Source organism: Meleagris gallopavo, chromosome 8 (assembly GCF_000146605.3).
Source record: "Meleagris gallopavo isolate NT-WF06-2002-E0010 breed Aviagen turkey brand Nicholas breeding stock chromosome 8, Turkey_5.1, whole genome shotgun sequence".
Classification (NCBI taxonomy): Eukaryota; Metazoa; Chordata; class Aves; order Galliformes; family Phasianidae; genus Meleagris; species Meleagris gallopavo.
This window is the reverse complement of record NC_015018.2, coordinates 34,527,968-34,534,755: the sequence shown is the minus strand read 5'-3', so window position 1 is coordinate 34,534,755 and position 6,788 is coordinate 34,527,968. Positions and strand designations below refer to the sequence as shown.

Sequence of the window (6,788 nt, the reverse complement as noted above, 5' to 3'; positions counted from 1 at the left end):
AAATGTGGCACAGATAACATTTTTCGGTGATTAGGGATTATAGTGATATATACATAGTAATGTTCCAGAGTCATCGTGAGTTAAATTACGTCGGTTCTGTGAGGGGCGATCCCAACAAAATCAGAACGAGCCGTGCAGTGTCAGTGCTTTTCTACCTCCCCCAAATGAGCAGAAGTGCGTTACAGTTTGGTATTCCAGAAGCATGAGAAGATATAAAAAATCAGAAAACATTTGGTTAATGGGTTTATCATGTTTATTTGAATAAGGAAGATTGAAACTCCATTTATGCCTAGCATAAATGCTTTAGAGATCTTAATTATTGATGAAAAATCTGCCGTGCTTCTAAATTTAAAGATATGACAATTTTATAGGAATTTTAATCACCTTCCACATTAGGAATTTTCAAGATTTTGTTTTTATGAGGATGGCGCGTATCGCAGCCTTGCAAAGAGCACCCAGAGCTGCAGGGCTGTGCACACACATGGGGCTGAGCGGGGGCTTGGGACGATCCTCTGCGTCCCACCATGTGCTTTTAAAGCAACTCTTGAGTGCAGCGTTCAGCAGCTGAGCACATTGCAGCGAACACAGAAGGAAAGGCACGCGTGTGGAAAAGCTCTGTGCAGGCATCGGTCCTCTGACACCACCAGAGTGTATTTCCAGGTCCCCAAATTCACGTTTGCTGGCTCTGCGCGTTGGTAGTTGGTTACCTACATGGGTTGGTGGTGTTGGGTTTCGGGTTTGTGTTTCCTCCTGAGCGTTGCAGAGCAGCGTTCCCCCAGCAGACTCCTGGCTCGGTTTACACTTTCCCATACGAAGTGTTACCGCTCCGGTAGTTGGCTGCAAGGAAGGATCAGACGCAGCGCGCTTCATCCTTTTGTCCTTTGGACACATTTAGCAGCTTCTGACCAGATAAGGCATTTTTGTCCTCGGGATACAAACCAATAACTCAGTGCTGAATTGAGATCTATGGGCACCCATTCGTTCCAGCCCACACCAGGAGTCGCTCTGATAGTTGGAATGGTTTATCGCAGTGGGGGAAAAAAGGAAAAAGAAAACATATCCAACAACTTTTTTTGCACCTTGGGAATAATAATTTGCTAGCAGTGAAGATATTTTAAATAAACCTCTGTAAGCGTACATGCGAATGCTGCAGTAAGATCTGAGCGCGAAAACAAAACCAAGGCCTTGCAACGGCGATACCGCCTGCCCTCCCACCTTCTAATTCATTGAGAACCATTTACCTCAGTGTGGTTTTCTCACGCAGCGTGGCTGAGTGTGCACACTTTTGCTGCTGTGCACGCTGAGGTGTCCTCTGCCACATCAGGGCTGTTCGCACGGCGCAGCAACGCGCGGAGTCACCAACAAACCACCATAAAGTGCAGCGCAGTCAGGAAAGAGATGCTGCAGGAAAAGCGTCCCTGGGAAATGAGGCTGACCCAAAGAAAAGCAAATAAAAGAAAGGAAAAGGCCCATATTTTCTTTGCGGTGTTGCTGAAAAGGATGGGAGTATCATTTTCATAGTGGAATAATGTTTTCTGGGAAAACACAAAAGCAGATGTTCCTCATTAGGAACACCCATTGTCTACATATCACAAGTATGAACAGATAAATCTATCCTATTTCACCCATACATTCCAATGGCTGTAAATGATTACAGGACGCCGCAGTAACTGCTAAACCAAAACCACACTGTGTGCTAAAATAATTCCTCCGTGCCATCGCGATATATTTTATTGGAAGGTATGGAAATTCCTGGGAAGACACATCCTCCTGCCTTTTCCTTTCCTTGTTTGGCTCCATGGTGACCAACTGGTGAGAGCTGAGGGGCGATGCTGGAGGTGTGGGGCATGGGGCAGCTTGGGGCATGGGGCAGCATGCAGGCAGGGGCAGTTCCCAGGCAGGGAGCTTGCAGGAAGGCAGCTTGCAGGCAGCAATGAGAAGCTCATGGGTAGCTTGCAGACAGTTTGCAGGCAGGCAGCAGTAGCAGTGGGCAGCCTGCAGGCAGCAATGGGCAGCTTGTGGGCAGGGAGCTCTCATGCAGCTCCCATGCAGCAGAAGGCAGCTTGCATGCAACTTGCATCCAGCAGCGGGCAGCTCTCCAGCAGCAGGCAGCTGGCAGGCAGGCAGCTCTCATGCAGCGGTGGCACGCAACTGACTTGCAGCCATCGCATGCAGCACAGTCTGCCCGTGCACCATGGCATGTCTTGCATGCCCTGCACTGCTCCTCCAGATGGTCCCCCCACTGCTCTGCTCTGCTGGCACCTCTGCAGGCAGCCAGGGCTCCCTCCCCACAAACCTGGCATGGCGCTGTAGGGTTTGGAGACTTTATCATTCCGTGTGTGTCCCACTTTCCTGTCGGGCAGCCAGACATCTGTTTATCCCATTTCTTTCGTACAGAGTTTGGAATAGCTTTAGTTTGGGGGAATAAGAAGTTTTGTCATATTCAGCAGCTGTTGCTGAGCCCCGCAGCTCCCGGCATACTTGCAGGCTGACCTCAGGTTGCACGTGGGGCGGACGCTGCCCACATCCCACACCTCTGCACGGCTGCTGGGTGCTCACTGTGGCTCTGCCCGGGGTCCTCAACCTACCCACGCTGCAGGGTTGCACCTCGGCTGCGGTGCCGGAGCAGTGGCCGCAGACTGATGGGAGGGTTTTTTAGGCACCAGTGTTTCCTTTCACTTCCTGTCACAAAGGTCAGCGGGAGCGACCTTTGCTGGCGGTGCCGGGCGCTGAATTATTCATGTGATTGACTTTTTGTCAGCGCACACAGTTGTGCTCTGGGACATTTTATTCATTTACCTCATTTAAAGCGCCTTTCTGCACCTGTTCAAGTATTAATATCATGTAATTTGGGCCTAATGCCGATTTTGCTGAACACTCATTATATTTTTTATTAGCTATATTTCCAAACGATTATGTATGATTATTACCCAGCCTTACAAACAGCAATGGGTTATTCCCCAGACCTTTACATCTTCTTGTCAGGTTGTTTTCAGAAGCGAGGAGGATAAACATTTGACCAGTCCCAATGTTTTTATTCCTACTCCATATCCAACCAGAGAACTTAAAGCTTTTTCCCTTATGGCTTTGCGAAAGCGTGATTAAATCCAACTCTGCGGAAGCTGTACAAATGCCAGCATTTATAAGGTCAACGCTTTTGTTAAAAATGCTATGTAAATGAGGATCTGCAAAAAGGGACATTAAATAAAATTAAATTCATTGTCTTCTTTAATGTCATTTACATTTTGGCTAAGCCCTGGCCTGTCAAGGAGGATTTTTAAAATAATTTTAATTACACATCATTTAGGGATCCAAGGTTTTCTATTCAGTAGCATTTGGATAACCTGCAAAATGGTGACTGTTTATTAACTTCTTAAATGACAACTTGTCATCTCAGCTGCACAGCGCAGGGAGAGCAGGGCAGTTTGGTGTCAGCTTCCTTTAATTCTTATATTTCTTTAAGACATGGGCACAGCTACCGAAGAACAAACCTTACCATACCTCCGCTGCTCTTCTGCTCTCGTTGTCCTATAGGTGCCACCAGCATCAAAGTACATTATAAAGCGACAACTTTCCCAGGCAACCGTTCCCTTAAAAAATGTCTCTACCAGAAACTACTCGTTGTATTTTTCCTTAGGCAGATGTGGCAGATCCATGGGTTTGCACTAATGATGGAGACGGGCGGCTGCTCCTGCAGCACTCAGGTGTGAGCACCTAGCTGCTGCTCAGGGTGGAGGGTTATGCTGGGAGCACGGGATGCTCCATGCTGTGCTGTACTGCCACAATGGGGAGTGCAGAATGCGAGGTGTGGGGTAGCAGAGAAGCAGGGCAGAGCAGAGAGCTGGGCCTTCCTCATTTCCTCCTTTCTTCCCTCCTTTCCCCAGGCCCCTTGGTCACGCCATTGACATCCTCCTCTTAATCCCCGCTCTTAATCAGACTGCGAGGTGCAGTTAATGAAATTGTGTAAATACCTGTGCTGCTGGAGGAGCGCTCTGAGCATCCTCCAACCATTGTTCCAAGCAAATCCCCAACGTGTTGGAGGAGACTTCTGTAACACTTTTTTTTTTTTTTTTTCCCTGTATAATACTTGATTATTTGCAGGGAGCCAAAGGCATCGCAGGACTGCTGTAGGACGGAGGAAGGGAATAGTCTGCTTTGGTGAGAAAGGAAAAGAGGGGGCAGGGATTTGAGCAAAGCTGTCAAAAACTATACTGCAGGAGGTACCCTGATACAAACCATCCCGTGCTTCTGCTGCAGCCTTATCAGGTGAAAAGCAAAGATACTGCCAGAGCCTGTAATTTGGTTAGGATGCCTTTGATGAATTGGATTAGGTTATGGAAAAATCTTTCAAACTCAGAGTTCTGGTACGCGAGCTTACAGGAAGTAAATAATTACCCTCAGACAGCAGATAATTAAAAAAAACAACCTGCGAAGCAAAGTGGTAGAGATGGCTTTAATAAAGCTCTGCACACGATGCAGGGCTGAGGGGTCTGAGTGCTGCGGGGCCATTGGGGACCACTGGTGGGGTGCGGGGACCCTGGGTGGGGAGGGAGGAAATTCCCGGCTTGAGGATGGGAATTGTCACTGCAGACAGCAGGAGGTGATTGACAAGCAGGGCTACAGGAAGGGAGAGCTCGGGGAGCTCAACCTGTGCTTGGCAGCGCTTCCAGGGCTCGCGCTCCAGGAAAATGAGAACCATTCACCTCAGCCAGGCTGCCAGAACACAAGCTCCTCTTGTTTGTTTATCTTCACAGCAAATCTCACAAAAATGCTTGTGGTCAAAGCGATGTATAACACAACACTGTGCTGGCATTATTAATCCACTATTAAAATAAAGATGGAACTACGCTTGAAAAAAATACCTGAAGCTGGGGGGTTTTACGGGCTAAGGGTTACCCAGGATTTTATGAGACGCAGTGATTGGAGTTTGCTGTTAACTGTTTTGGTTCATTAGCGATTGAAGCTGAAGGAAGCTCGCTGGTTCCTCGATGAGTCGGCTCAGCCAAACGCAACAGTGCTGCTCCGCTCTGGTTTGTGTTTTGTTGCTGAAGGAGCTCTCCTGATTTCTCTGGGATGGAAAGAATCCAGAGTGTAAACAGCATTTGTTGCATAGAAGGGGAAACGTGTTTGTTCCGCCATGTGTGCGGATCCCGGTGTGCTGGGCTAAAGGCAAATTGAACAAAATAAAATATCTGCGATACTTTCAGCAAAAGTTTCACAGCCAGAAAATTACGCGGAGCCAATCATCGTGTGGTCGCGGTGCCAGAAGTGCATAAAGTAAACTGCATCATCTGAGCACAGCGGTGAGGATAGCGTTGTGTTTTCCCAATAATTCACTAGGAAATGAGTTTAACATGTGTGGAAAGGAAGGGGCTTACATTTGTGTTGTTGTAAGACATGTAGCATGGGCCCAGCTAGCGGAAGGAGTCGGCTCCAGCTTGTCTCTAGTGAAAGACGAAACACGGTTACACATCTGGTGAGAAAGAACAGTTCATTTGCCGAGACAGCTCGCTCTCTGCTGCAGCTGAAAGGAGCTATTTTGACAGAAACAAAGCCATGGGGGCTGGGGTGAGCGATTAGCGGTATTCTGCCCGCTAAAAAACTCCTTGGCCTTAATGATAAAGAAATAGGAAAGGAAATAAAGAGACCTGGCCTAATCCTCGGGCACTGTTTAAGCAGGCTTTCGGAAAGCAGCAGTGCAAACAGTGGCTTCTATGCACAGCTCCTGCTGCACTCTGTGAAAGTTTCTAAATATAAAGGAAAGAATGAAAAATAGTGCAGAAGTTGAAGGAGTTTTTGAGCAGATTTCTTCAGGCAGAAGCCCGGTCTGACTTTCAGGATAAAGCCGTTTACCTTCACGTTTGTGCATGGGAAGAAGGGAACCCATCTGTGTGTGAGACAGTGGCACTCTCATTTTAAAGGTGAATTCACTGCTGAAAATGTTGCCTCAATGCACCCCCTGCTCACAAGCGCTCAGAATGCTCAGCTAGGTTATAAAGCAAACACCAAGACCTGTGGAAGCCCCTGATCTACAAAACCCCACAATCCTATGGTTTGAACGAGGCTATTAATACACAAAGGAGAGATGTGAGTGCCCTTTATTTTGAATAACAACCAATAAAATTGAATTGGTCTTGGTATTGTGTGGATTGTCAGGAATGCTCTTTACCAATCCAAATTTGATTAGGATTTCCTCTGTATGTTTGTGCAGTTCTTCTGTGGTTTGTGAGATGCTGATGGGCAGCAAGCTTCCTTTATCTAATCCAAATAGTGATATTAAGCTAGATACGTATCTATCATTGTAACCGAGGAGGAAACTTGGACTGGACTCTGCTCTGCTGGAAACAAATGATGGCTTAGAGTGCTGAAAGGGGCAGAAAAGTGGGGAGTGATTTGGTGGCACTTCCACAGAGCCCACTGATGCTCGAGCAGCGATGGCTGCAAAGGGGAAGGAGAGGAACAGAGAGGAACGTGTCACTGCAAAACTCTGTGCCTTTCCATTGGAGATTGACTTTAGAACTGAGAAGATACCCCAGCTTGTGCATTCTCTGGTCTGCCAAGAATCCTGTAAATAATTCTAGAGATTTTATTTTCCATTCTCCCAGATAGCTGCAGTTTTGTTATAGGAGTTTCCTGCTGAAAGTGCTCTGAGAAATCCATTGGCCATTTTGCATTCCTTGATTTGTAGCTGCCTTTAGTTGTTCTCCGGGTTTTGTCCTGACACACTCATCCCGTTCCTATCCAGGTATTGGAAGTGCTCCATCTCTTCCACGCCAACATTTCGTTAC

General features: G+C 47.2%; 1 long non-coding RNA gene across 1 annotated transcript; it reads right to left on the bottom strand.

Annotated features, from left to right (window-relative positions):
• Positions 1-567: 567 nt before the first annotated feature.
• On the bottom strand, positions 568-2,809 carry LOC104912098. The gene is made up of 3 exons (XR_794402.3): positions 2,297-2,809; positions 1,242-1,431; positions 568-1,005 (listed from the first exon to the last, which is right to left on the bottom strand). It is a non-coding gene; the product is annotated as an uncharacterized LOC104912098 (long non-coding RNA).
• Between the last annotated feature and the right edge of the window lie 3,979 nt (positions 2,810-6,788).